A 13,750-nucleotide genomic window follows, 5' to 3' on the forward strand; every position below is an offset into this window, starting at 1 on the left:
CTGAGACACAAAGGTTCCGAGCTGTGAGTACTTCCCTCTCTGAGATCTTTCCTTTTTATCATTCTGTATCCCTGATACTGGTGCTCTAATCAGCTGACAGGCTTTATGTATTGGAGTGTTCGTTAATGCTGCTATTAGTACTGATTATATGAGAAATCTTCGCCAAGTAAACAATCGAGAATTTTGTGATTTGCAATGTCTGAAATGCAAATGTTGTAAAGGACAATTCACAATTGTCTAAGCCACAAGGCAAGTCACAATTACACAAAGCAACATTATGAGCAAGTTTGCTTCTACACCCCATCTCTTATAAGACATAACCACAGATTGGTTTTGGTGTCCATAATTTGTGTTATTTATTAGAGGATTACATTGCCATAGGAAGGATATCAAATAGCTGGTATCGAACCCTGACCTAGTGGAAAGCATAGGTCAACAGGATGATAAGTACTGACGCGTCCGTTCTCACGGCTGAAAGAAATGACTGTGTACCCTAGACGTTACCCCCGTGACGGTACCCAGGCCGTGACGGTACCCGGGCCGTGACGGTACCCGGGCCGTGACGGTACCCGTGAACACATTCGCTTGAAGACACACGGTAGGTCATGGGAAGTATATACGTATTTCCCAACCAACGGCAGAGATTTGAGGTAAATACTTAGCAGTTGCACGCGTCTCTTGCAAACACACACACACACACATACACATACACATACACACACACACACACACACACACACAGTGTGTGGGGAAGTGGGGAAGTGGGGAAGTTACTTACTTCCCCACACACCAGTGGGGAAGTAAGGAAGTGTTTACTAGAGTTGGACGTGACGAAGGCTATAGGCCCAGATGGAATCTCCCCTTGGGTTCTAAAGGAAGGAGCAAGAGAACTGAGCCTACCACTCTCCATAGTGTATAACAAATCACTGGCAACAGGGGAACTGCCAGATACTTGGAAAGCAGCTAACGTAGTCCCGATATACAAGAAAGGGGATAGACAGGAGGCACTGAACTACAGGCCAGTGTCCCTAACCTGCATACCATGCAAGCTGATGGAGAAGATTGTGCGAAAAAAACTAGTGGAGCATCTGGAGCGAAGGAACTTTGTAACACAGCATCAACATGGGTTCAGGGATGGCAGGTCCTGCCTCACAGGGTTACTTGAATTCTACGACCAGGCAACAAAAATAAGGCAAGAAAGAGAAGGGTGGGCAGACTGCATATTTTTGGATTGTCAGAAAGCCTTTGATACAGTGCCACACAAGAGGCTAGTGCGAAAGTTGGAGATGCAGGCTGGAGTGAGAGGGAAGGTACTCCGGTGGATAGAGGAATACCTAAGCAACAGGAGACAACGAGTCTGTGTGAGGGGTGAGGTCTCAGATTGGCGAGACGTCACAAGTGGAGTCCCGCAGGGGTCAGTCCTTGGACCTATACTGTTTCTGGTATATGTAAATGATCTCCCAGAGGGTATAGATTCGTTCCTCTCAATGTTTGCCGACGATGCAAAAATTATGAGGAGGATTGAAACAGAGGATGATAGTAGGAGGCTACAAGATGACCTGGATAGACTGAGTGAATGGTCCAACAAATGGCTGTTGAAGTTCAACCCGAGTAAATGCAAAGTAATGAAACTAGGCAGTGGAAACAGGAGGCCAGGCACAGGATACAGAATAGGAGATGAAGTACTTAATGAAACAGACAGAGAGAAAGATCTAGGAGTTGATATCACACCAAACCTGTCTCCTGAAGCCCACATAAAGAGAATAACGTCTGCGGCATATGCGAGGCTGGCTAACATCAGAACGGCGTTCAGGAACCTGTGTAAGGAATCATTCAGAATCTTGTACACCACATATGTAAGACCAATCCTGGAGTATGCGGCCCCAGCATGGAGCCCGTACCTTGTCAAGCACAAGACGAAGCTGGAAAAAGTCCAAAGGTATGCTACTAGACTAGTCCCAGAACTAAGAGGCATGAGTTATGAGGAAAGGCTGCGGGAAATGCACCTCACGACACTGGAAGACAGAAGAGTAAGGGGGGACATGATCACAACCTACAAAATCCTCAGGGGAATCGACCGGGTAAACAAGGACGAACTTTTCAACACTGGTGGGACGCGAACAAGGGGACACAGGTGGAAGCTGAGTACCCAAATGAGCCACAGAGACGTTAGAAAGAACTTTTTCAGTGTCAGAGTAGTTAGCAAATGGAATGCATTAGGAAGTGATGTGGTGGAGGCTGACTCCATTCACAGTTTCAAATGTAGATATGATAGAGCCCAATAGGCTCAGGAATCTGTACACCAGTTGATTGACGGTTGAGAGGCGGGACCAAAGAGCCAGAGCTCAACCCCCGCAAGCACAATTAGGTGAGTACAATTAGGTGAGTACACACACACACACACACACACACACACACACACACACACACACACACACACACACACACACTCACGACTGTCATGCCTGTCCTAATGAGCTGAGTACTACAAATCTTTCCATTACTTCTGTAAGGAGCTCAGTAGGAGCAAGGACGCAGTAGTGCACTTTCCATTGATAAGTTTCATACACATGTTTTGCACAATGTGACTGTCGTGGTTGCATTTTAATAAAGAAAATGTATGTCGTTAATTACAGAATCCTTAATGCGTTAATATGTTTATGGCGGAAGTACTTTAGGCAAGTCGAAGCCCTTTTTAAAATAGATGAAGAATGTACACATTGATGGATTATATTGAATACATCTTTATTAAGCAACCTGTTGTCAGATTACATGCATTATTCTTGTACTCCTGGGATAAAACTGTAGTTAGTGAAGGTGCTTCCTTGCACGCCTGGGATACCACTGTAGTTGGTGAAGGTGCTTCCTTGCACGCCTGGGATACAACTATAGATAGTAAAGGGTCTTCCTTGCACTGGTTACAGTGAAGTGAACTTATTGCAGGCTTTTCTTGTAGTGAAAAAGGGATACTCAGATACTTTCCAGATATTTCACAGATATATGATTGTTTCTAAGTACTTCGTCTTCTCTTTGTGGCTAAAAAATCAAACCCTCTCTGATGTCATCGTTCATCAAACAGCTGAATTTAGGGCAGTCCTTATTTTGATTTTGAATTTGGTATAAATGCTTACTCAACTGTACACAAGCCAAGCACAGGAACATTACAGGAATACAGATATAAAGAACCCTTTGAAATAGGCCACGACATGGATGAATGGGACCATGAGGTGAAATAATGGGAATCCGAAATGGAATAATGGAACCACAAGATGGACAAATGGTTGGCTACTGAGAAAGCAGAGTAATCATCCAGAGAGACAGACGTAATGTCGATTTTTACTGGCACCCAATAAAGTGAAACAGAGAAAGAGAAAGATTAATATTAGGAAAGACAAAGAAAATGCAAATTTCCCAGAGGCGAATTTAATTAAAACAAGAAAAAAAAGGTATAAAAGAATTCTGAACTTAATAATATCATAGAATATTACACTTTAGTTGATAACGTCTCTGTTATCAACTAAATTGTAATGTGACAGAGACAATATTAAATGCATTGATCAAGCAGCGACAGGTGACCTGGCACAGTTGCTTGCTCCAATAGCTTTCAAGGACACGCAATTATTAAATCGAACCCGTGTTTAATCGACGATCTTAATATATAAATGTCCATGACCTTTTTTAATTTGTCGCTGTCACTTCATAGTCTTTTTATGACCTTGTCACTTAAGTTTACTTTTAATATGGATTATATGTGTTGCTAGAGAGAGCGAATGAAGCTTGGAGTTAGTACACTTGGAGTTAGTACACTTGAAGCAAGTATGCTTGGAGTTAGTACACTTGGAGTTAGTACACTTGGAGTTAGTACACTTGGAGTTAGTACACTTGGAGTTAGTACACTTGGAGTTAGTACACTTGGAGTTAGTACACTTGGAGTTAGTACACTTGGAGCAAGTATGCTTGGAGCTAGTATGCTTGGAGCAAGTACACTTGGAGCAAGTATGCTTGGAGTTAGTACACTTGGAGCAAGTATGCTTGGAGCTAGTATGCTTGGAGCAAGTACACTTGGAGCTAGTATACTTGGAGTTAGTGTGCTTGGAGTTAGTACATTTGGAGTTACTACGCTTAGAGTTAGTGTGCTTGGAGTTAGTACACTTGGAGTTTGTATGCTTGGAGTTAGTACACTTGGAGTTAGTACGCTCACGCAGCAAAAATTCCCCAGTGATAGAATCGAAAGATTTATAGAAGCTAGTGACGAATTTGTTAACAGTGATGGTAGGGAAAATATATTAATGGGGAATATGTGTACGAGTAGGTATGTGGGGTGTTTTTTTTTTTTAATATATATGTGGGGGTGGGTGTTTGTCTCTTTGTATGTGTGAGTGTGTGCGTGGATATGTGGATGTGCACCTGTTTGTGCATGTGTGGGATTTTGCGTGTGATTGTGTTTCGTGTATGAGGACTTATGTGCGAGTGTTTGTGTTCACGAATGTGCGGGTTTGTGCGTGCATTTGTGTATGTGTGTGCGGGTTTGTGCGTGCATTTGTGTATGTGTGTGGGGATTTGTGAGTGTGTTTGTTTGAAGACCGTGAAGGGATTTCTTTGTATTTGGTGTATTTGAGTTTATGTGCATTATTTTATGATCATTTGTTTATCTGTGGGAGGTATATATGTCCTACCTCACTAAGAAGTGCTTAAAATTAGAGCTTCAGCTCCTGGGCCCCGCTTTTCCACCGTTTGGTGACTGAATACATTGACATAATTTCTTCACGTATTCATCTATGCTATTTACTCATCCTCAGACGCGTGAAGGATCCAGCTTCAGCGCTTTGTTACATTTGTATTCACTCAACAAAATTTTCACCTTCTCCATTCTGTCAATTTTCGTCAATCATGAATCATCTTTCACGTCTCCTGTTTGATGAGAGTTGTTGGTCTTATGGTCTTAGCAACGAAATCATCTGTCTCAGTTATCAACATAGTTTCACTTGTTTATATTAACCCTGACGTATTAACACATCGAAACGCGTGTGCGATCTTTCCCGTGAATTATTTGGTGTCATTAAATGAGAGTGAGAACACAGGTTAACATATCATGAGACTTGGTCCAAATGTGGCACTTGTGAGAGGGAGAAAGTGTTAATAAATACATATTTTATTAGTAATATATGAAATAAAATATCACATTCGAGAATAAATGAACTCATTTAGATATTGAAGCAGTGGATGATAAAAGGCGAAAAATATATCAATGCAAACAAAGCAGGATGATACATATATATATACTTGTATATATAATTTACCTTGCAGATATTTTGTTGCTCTGCTGTGCACTTCCATGTAACTACCGTAAGCCATATTAATTAACATAGTTGATAAGAAATGACATAAAATGTCATACAACATCACGGTGAACAAAGTACATAAATGTTCTGACACTGAAATATAAACGTGAAGCTGAAGCTCACTAAAACACATAAGCCACTATTCGAAATTTTTTTCGAACATTATCATTTGTGATTCGTGTGTGTAAACCGTACTTCATTCATAAGTAATTATTCTAGGGAGTAGCATTAAAGAGCATTTTGGGGTTTGTTGATGAGTATGGTCTGCTCTACCTCAGTTGAGGAGGTTTGATCTCGTTTGGGGGAGTAACAAAAAAAGGTGAACAAATCCACAAGGGCCGTGATGAGGGTTCAAACCTACGTCCTAGAGGATCCCAGACGCGCCTTAATCGACTGTGCCAATCGTGTTCATTTGATGCATCACGCTATTGTGATTTCTGTGTGTACCAAAAGGGGTATCCACTCCAGCAGACTCTTCGAGGGGTAAGGAGATTTTCTGACAGTAAACAGGAAGGTGAAGATGTTTTCATCCATTCGATGGGAAGATGCAGCTTACACGCCAGTGATTAATGTGCAATACTGGCCATAACCCGTTTTCTATTTGTCCTTGAATTCAGAAAACAAATTGTCCGTATTCTAGGATGTACGAGACTGAGAATCATCATTATTGTTAAATTTTATTCCGTGTGGATACTTTGATCGTGTTTTCTTTAGACTTATTGCGACGCTGATCTTCGTTCTAACAGAAAAACCATAAACAATCGGTAGAACTGGACAACCACTATTACTGAGAAGAGTAATTTACCTCAAGAGTGCAGGCAATCAACTCTTCCTCGCATCAGCTGGTAATGCTGATCAAGAATTCAAGAGTTCAAGAGTTCGCTTTCAAGAAATCCCAAGTGAAGGAATGAATTTATGAACCACTATGAAATAAACAGAAATACATGTTAAGAAATATTTCAGCAGTTCCCAGAACAGATAAGCTTACCTAAGGACAGTTGTATTATGAAATTCTATCAATACAAGTAAGGAAAATGAATTTAAAACGAGAAACTCCTTGGCTTTATTAATAAGTGAGAGATGCCAGTCTTAATAAAGTACCTTCCTTAGAATCTTGGTGAGCAGGTTATAGCAGCAAATTTTTACAAATGGTTGTGTGTTCTGGATTGTATACATGTGTATCCATGTGTATCCATGTGTATCCATATGTATCCACCCTGGCTGACACCTCTACACCCTTCAGTGTTGACCAGGTATCTGGTGCAGCCTCCAGATCAACAAAATCAAACTAATCTATGTACTAGCCCTATCTATAAATCAATCAATTTTTGTAAAATCTCTTGCATGTATGTATGTACCTTACCTGAATAAACATTTATTTATTTATTATTTATTATAATCCAAGCAGCTGGAAGGGCAGTACACATTTATTCACATCTGTGACACTTGGTCTCGGTTGTAGGGTTGCCTTGAGCTTTCTCAGATAATTGGGCTCTAGGCTCGTTGGCACAACGAGGGAACCAAGAGCTTTGCCAGTTTCCTGATTCAGCACCTCGGTGTGTGGCGTTCCATAATGCCTGCTGTGTCATGGGTTCCTGTCTGGAATCGGAACAGCTCCAAGAGCTCCAATACCTTTAACCTATTCGCTGCATTCACCTTCTTGTGAAATTGTCTCCTTTAAAATATAAACATAAATCAGAATAATATATACGAATTGCCTTGCTTTTTATGTCGCATCTCTATTGACTTTCTTCAAGTGCCTTGCTTCTAATGCCATTTCTCAATTTACATGTCACTGTAAGGAGGTTGCCTCTAGTTTCATGCCTCTATTAACGTGCCTCTTGTGCCTTGTCTCTTTCGCCGGACCTCTAGTTGTCTCGGCTATATAGTGCATGTCTTCATATCCTATTCACCTAGTGCCTATTCGTGCATTTTAATGCATTATACCTATGTTTTCATGCCTCTAGGTTCATGCCTCTAGGTTCATGCCTCTATTGCCATGCCTCAAGTGCCTTTGCTCCTGTGCATTTCCGGTCTCTTGAGCTCCGTCGATACCAAACTAAGATATTTGCCACTACTGAACCCTTACACACATGCCGTCAGCAATTATGATAACTCACCGCCGGAGGTAAAGTAACGTTCCCCCTTCTATTTATTGCTTTATACTGTGTCGCGCCGCGGTAATTGAATTATTGGTCAGCACGCACGAGGTCCGGGACAATAGTGGGTCAGTATTCTCTCTCTCTCTCTCTCTTTCTCTCTCTCTCTCTCCCACCTCTCTCTCTCTCTCTCTCTCTCTCTCTCTCTCTCTCTCTCTCTCTCTCTCTCTCTCTCTCTCTCTCTCTCTCTCTGTCTGTCTGTCTGTCTGTCTCTCTCTCTCTCTCTCTCTCTCTCTCTCTCTCTCTCTCTCTCTCTCTCTCTCTCTCTCTCTCTCTCTCTCTCGCTTCATGCAGGTTGGCGTTCAATCCCCGACCGTCCAAGTGGGTGGACACCATTCCTCCCCCCCCCCCCATCAGATCCCAAATCCTTATCCTGACCCCTTCCAAGTGCTATATAGTCGTAATGGCTTAGCACTTTCTCCTCATATTTAATAATAATTATCTCTTTCATTCTTTCTTTCATTACAAAATTTACGTCATCAACTTTTCACCGTGATAAGGACCGCAGAATTTCACCCCGAGGTCTTCATGAACTCCTTAGAAGGAAATGGCTGATTAACACGCAGGCTACTGCCCTACCTGACAACAACTGTCAAGCCAGACTACTACTTTCCTGTCAAGCACTGTCTTGCCAGCCACTTTTCTGCCAATTTGCTTCTGTCTTACCAGCCTGCCACTATCCTGGCAGAATGCTACTACCCTCCAAGCCAGTCACTGTCCTGATAACCAGTTACTGTCCTGCCAGTCAACTACTGTCCTAGCAGCTAGCTACTGTCTTGCTAATCATCCAGCAACTTACATATGTATAATTACTCGCCAAACCCTCCAGTCAGCTTGTTTGCCATGACCGGATTGTCAACAATGTAACTGTTCCTCTGTTACTAATCCTATCATCCCTGTGTCAAAAATCCTACCATCTATGTGTTAATAATCCTACCATTCGTGTGTCAATAATCCTACCATCTATGTGTTAATAATCCTACCATTCGTGTGTCAATAATCCTACCATCTATGTGTCAATAATCCTACCATCTGTGTCAATAATCCTACCATCTCTAAGTTAACAATCCATCCAGCCCTCTGATCGTCAGCAATTGTACCATATTCAATGAGTTAAAATAATCAACACCCCATTTGACAGGACTAAACGTAAGGTTGTATTCAGCAATATGTCATTCACATATTTCTAACCATAAATGAAAATTTTGTCCTTATTACGACCTCTGCGACCACCAGTTCTAATATGACTCTTAGCTCTCTCAACAATGGATCTACATAGACACCAAATATGGGCCTAAAAAAAGAGCTTCCTATTTAACCCAATTTTTTTGTGAAGAAATATTCAAAGAGGATATTAATCCATTTCGCAATTTCTTTGCCTAACACTCGGTGTGTCAAATGTTATGAGTGTCAAATTCGTAATTTTGTGAAATATTTTAGATGTATTAACAAAATAAAAGAGACAACAAAACTGTCCTGTGAGGTGTAGTACTGAATAGTTACATGGAACAACCAAACCACATGGCGTCATTGAGTAACCAGTTTCATGTGCCAATTGAAAGTCAGAGGTGCTTAATTAGTGGGCTAGACAGTCATTGAATATAAGGTAATGACTCCAGAATCCTCAGAGGAGGACACAGTAGCTCTGGAAGCTAGCAGAGTCAGAGGTATTCGTTACAGATGACTTTCCCCTCCGTCCAATCCCAAATCCTTATCCTGACCGCTTCCCAGTGTTATATAGTCATAATGGCTTGGCGGTTTCCCTTGATAACTCCCTCGCTACAGATGACTATGTACCATGGGAGAGAGAGAGAGCCTGTAAGACCCACACGTAAACAGACATACATTTCTGACTGGCCACTTTTAAGGTTGTCAATTTCCATTTTAAATAGGCTGTCACAAATCTCACTTTTTGAGATTTAAATTTCAGCTTTCTCTCAGCTCTACAAGAGTTCTAATGTGCCTGAAGGATGTATTCACAAGTCTCACATCCCGCTGGTTAGGTCAGTTTCACTCTTATCTCTCCTGTTTATTGCAATGATATAAACTTTCAGTGTTTGTATATGAAAAAAAATTACATATTAATGGACCCAGAGCAATCGTGTATGACATTCGTAAACCCCTTTTTTTTGCAAAGAACTTTATATTTTTCTTTAAAGGTTTCCAGCAGCCTTTGATCTCACAATATTATGTTTCTCTATTTTAATCCTCTTAATTACTTGATGATATTGAGTCGTAGAGATCTGGGGTGGCCAGTCCTCTCTGGGGTGGCCAGTCCTCTCTGGGGTGGCCAGTCAGTCCTCTACGGGGTGACCAGTCCTCTCTGGGGACACCCAGGGCCCGCATCTTTCCATAGGCCAAGAGATAGTTCCATTCTATAGTTCCCTAAAGCGACCATTAACACGAGGCATTCCTCTCCTTCTGTTAGTATTAAGAGTGAGGCAGGAGACAACAGGTGTGGTCATTAACGGTAAACGAGACGGGTAAACACGTGTTGCGGAGACAACAGGTGTTCCCGGGGTGATCATTAACCAGGCAGGTGAGAGAGGCGTCAACAGAGTGCTAATTAAGTGCGCGGCGTACGAGCGTAATGTGGCGTAAGTCGACACTCTGGCACATCTCCGCCCACACTGCCTACCAATGGGTCCCAGGCGCCCCCTCCACCACTTTGTAAACAAGTGAGCGGCAGTGTGGCGTGTAGACAGACGTGTGCTGGTCGGAGCAGCACCAGGGGGCCTCTTAGTGGAAACAGTTATATTTATACTTTATTGCTAGGAGAAAGGAATGATAGAACTTCAACTGTTACTACTCACAAACGGTACGTGTTTATGAATGCAATTTGATTCTTTTAAGACAGAATGGATTAGGGGGAATGAAAATGCGATGCTCATATGTGTGGAAAGCAGTTAGGGGACTTATGACCAATCAAGAGACGTCCCCTTGTCAACCTTCCCCTACCCCCCTATCCTCAGCCCTCTGCCCTTTGCCATTGTTCTGCCCCCTTACTAACCGCCCCCCACTGCACCCCATTCTATCTGCCTCGCTGCTCCTCCTCGCCCCTTACCCCCTGCCATTATCCCTTACCAACCCCTCTACCCTTCTCCACACAACCCACGGCCCCTTACCTATTATGCCCCACCTCGATTTGCCCCTCACTTACCCTAGCCTTCCCCATCAATTACCTTCTTTTGATGTTTCGTTAAATGTCGTAAATATGTTTCCGCTTAAACCAGCTCTGTTCAGGCGTTATTGGGATGTTAGAAAGTTTTCCTTTAGCGTACGGTTAGCGGGGAAATGGGAGGAATTCTCAGAGTAGGCTGTAGAGGCAAACACCATTCATTTTTAAACTAGATATGATCAGGAAATAGGTCAGGAATCATTGCATTTGTCAGCTGGCGGATGGAAAAGCAAGAGCCATTGCTCGATCCTGCAAACACATATAGGTGAGGACACACACACACACACCTGTGTGTGTGTTTGGAAAAGATACACCTGTGTCTTCTCTGGAAGACAGAAGAGTTAGGGGGGGACATGATCACCACATTCAAGATTCTCAAGGGAATTGATAGGGTAGATAAAGACAGGCTATTTAATACAAGGGACACACGCACTAGGGGACACAGGTGGAGCCCAAATGAGCCACATAGATACTAGAAAGAACTTTTTTAGTGTCAGAGTGGTTGACAAATGGAATGCATTAGGAAGAGATGTGGTGGAGGCTGACTCCATACATAGTTTCAAGTGTAGATATGATAGAGCCCAGTAGGCTCAGGAACCTGTTGATTGATGGTTGAGAGGCGGGACCAAAGAGCCAGAGCTCAACCCCCGCAAGCACAATTAGGTGAGGACACACACACACACACACACACACACACACACACACACACACACACACACACACACACACACACACACACACACATGCAGCTTGACATGTGTTGACAAGCACGAACAAAGCTTGAGACACTGTCACCGTCGGAAGTTTTATTTTACGTGAGTGACCTGCCCTTAAAACTTTGCTGGTGTTTGTGTACACCTGACAACTGGCACACCAAGTGTGTGTGTGTGTGTGTGTGTGTGTGTGTGTGTGTGTGTGTGTGTGTGTGTGTGTGTGTGTGTGTGTGTGTGTGTGTGTGTGAGCTTCAGTGACAAATGTTTTCCCCCATAGGAGAAATTACGTTGTTATGACTTTATTATATGTTGCGGAATACTTTACATTATGTTTCTGCACACTTTATATTATGCAGTATAATATATTCCATCTTAAGTAAAGTTTGTAAGAGTACAAGATACTCCCTGAGAGAGATACAAAGTGTTGACATTTTCAGGTGTTTCTGCTCATCGGCTTATATTTGGAATTAAGATAGATTGTCTCGTTGTAATGGAGTAACCACTGTTCCACTGTTCACGAACCACTGTTCGTGATGTATGCCGATACAACGACTCAATCTGCAATTGATGATTAACAGAGCGATACGTTATGCGTGGCACCAAAGCTTGAGTGAAAATTCGGATAGTTTGGTGTCGAACACTGCAAGTAATGGCCGCTGCATTCGAGTGAGGAGATTTTGCACAACAATTAAGGGAATATTTTCAGATACATCAATTTTGTAATTGTTATATGTTTATTATATTGCTTTGTATACTTGTTATTTTTCCAAGCTCCTACATTTTTTGTTCTGCACTTTTCATTTCAATAAAAGTGAATGTAACAAAAATAAATCAATGTAAAATATTAATATTATTCTGCCAGTAGTTAATATTATTGTTGCGAAATGATTATGAATGTGTTATGGTGACTCGACAGTTTTATGAAGTGAATTTATTTCTCGTAGTTCACCGCCAGACACTCCAAGGTGAACATTCAGTCCCTGGCATGTTGCAGTAAATTATTTACAGCCGGCGGGGGAGCCGACTTTCTTTTATTTCGTTTGCAGATCCCCGCATGATGTTGGGGAGAGTCGAGCAGCACCTCGCAACATGGTTTGTGTGGATGTTAATGTATATTTTGGCCGGATATTTCTTGCGTTGGTGATGATGTTAATGTGTATTTTGGCCGGATATTTCTTGCGTAGGTGATGATTGTGTGTGTGTGGCTTTAGGAGGCTTTCCGTGCCACTAGCCGGCCGCCAGGGCAGCGCGGCCTTACCACACAGTGTTCATTAGGTTCCGGACACCTGTGGTGATGGTTTTGCCCATAAACCCGACAGCGTTCAATAACTATTTCAAGCAGATCCGATCCCTGCCTTTGAAACGGCACACGAAGGCTACTATTTTTTTTCAACCCGAATTTTTCGAGTGATATATGTGATACTAGTTTACAATGCGTGAAATTGCAAATGTTTTTTTTTAATATGCGAGATTCGAAATATATTTCAGTGGCGCCGACTGAGTCGAGCAATTCGCAGGATAGTGTGAGTTGCAGTTTATGTCATATAGATTTCGAGGTAAGCAAGACTTCGGTTATCTAGTTCGATAGTTTCAAGACGTTGATCACTATTTTTTCCCACTGATGATTTGCCTCCTGAATTTGAAGATCTTGATCGTGTTACCCTCCACTCAGTGGCTCCAGGAAATAGAGAGAGTGACTTCCCATAACCTCTCGTCGTTCGGCAGGTCTCAATCACCAGGCTACGCCAGATTTTCTTGAAGAAATCGTTGTCCACTCTCTTATATGGTGGTCAGAGCTGGACGGCGAATGAAGAAAATAATTAACATATTGATAATTTCAGCCACTGATAATTTCAGCCACTGATAATTTCAGCCACTGATAATTTCAGCCACGTCATCATTTATCATATGAACCACATTTGTTTCCAGGGACCCAGTTCTCCACTCTGTTCTGGCCTGGTATAGCAAAAACAAAACAAAATTCTAAGATTTGTATTTACATTTCTGGACACCCTGGCGTCATGAGTTGTATTATTTTTGCCTTAATTCGTGAGTAACGTATTGTATCTCCCCCTTCTTGAAATTTATTAAGTGTATTTCTCCTTTGATGGATTTTATATATATACGCAGCCAGTGAATATTTTTGACTTAGGCCTAGTTTCAAGGTTCCCCAGTGGGTTCAAGGCTAATTTCAAGGTTCCCCAATGGGTTCAAGGCTAGTTTCAAGGTTCCCCAATGGTCGAAGGGCTCAGCCTCCCCAGGATGCAACCACACAAGAGTTGCCTAACTCTCGAGAACCTATTTACTGCTGGGTGAACAGAGGCAGTAGGTGAAAGGAACAGTTCCCCCCAACGAAAT

The sequence above is a fragment of the Procambarus clarkii genome, chromosome 21 (assembly GCF_040958095.1).
Source record: "Procambarus clarkii isolate CNS0578487 chromosome 21, FALCON_Pclarkii_2.0, whole genome shotgun sequence".
Classification (NCBI taxonomy): domain Eukaryota; kingdom Metazoa; phylum Arthropoda; class Malacostraca; order Decapoda; family Cambaridae; genus Procambarus; species Procambarus clarkii.